Source organism: Nematolebias whitei, chromosome 5 (assembly GCF_014905685.2).
Source record: "Nematolebias whitei isolate Nwh7 chromosome 5, NemWhi1, whole genome shotgun sequence".
In the NCBI taxonomy this organism is placed as follows: Eukaryota; Metazoa; Chordata; class Actinopteri; order Cyprinodontiformes; family Rivulidae; genus Nematolebias; species Nematolebias whitei.
The window spans coordinates 2,944,251-2,944,468 of record NC_056502.1 but is presented as its reverse complement, the minus strand read 5'-3'; the positions used below and the strand labels follow the sequence as shown (position 1 = coordinate 2,944,468).

The following is a 218-nucleotide window of genomic DNA, read 5'->3' as shown; positions in this document are numbered from 1 at the left end:
AACAGGGAGAAGCTCCTGCAACATGGGGCAGCTCCTGCAACAGGGAGAAGCTCCTGCAACATGGGGCAGCTCCTGCAACAGGGAGCAGCTGATGCAGCAGGGAGCAGCTCCTGCAGCATGGAGCAGCTCCTGCAACAGGGAGCAGCTGATGCAGCAGTGGGCAGCTCCTGCAACAGGGAGCAGCTGATGCAGCAGGGGGCAGCTCCTGCAACAGGGGG

The 218-nt window shown here is 62.8% G+C and overlaps 1 protein-coding gene across 1 annotated transcript in view; it reads left to right on the top strand.

Moving 5' to 3' along the window:
• Positions 1–218, top strand: part of tmem106ba (transmembrane protein 106Ba) — an 8,441-nt gene that overhangs the window by 6,002 nt on the left and 2,221 nt on the right. The window lies entirely within an intron of this gene.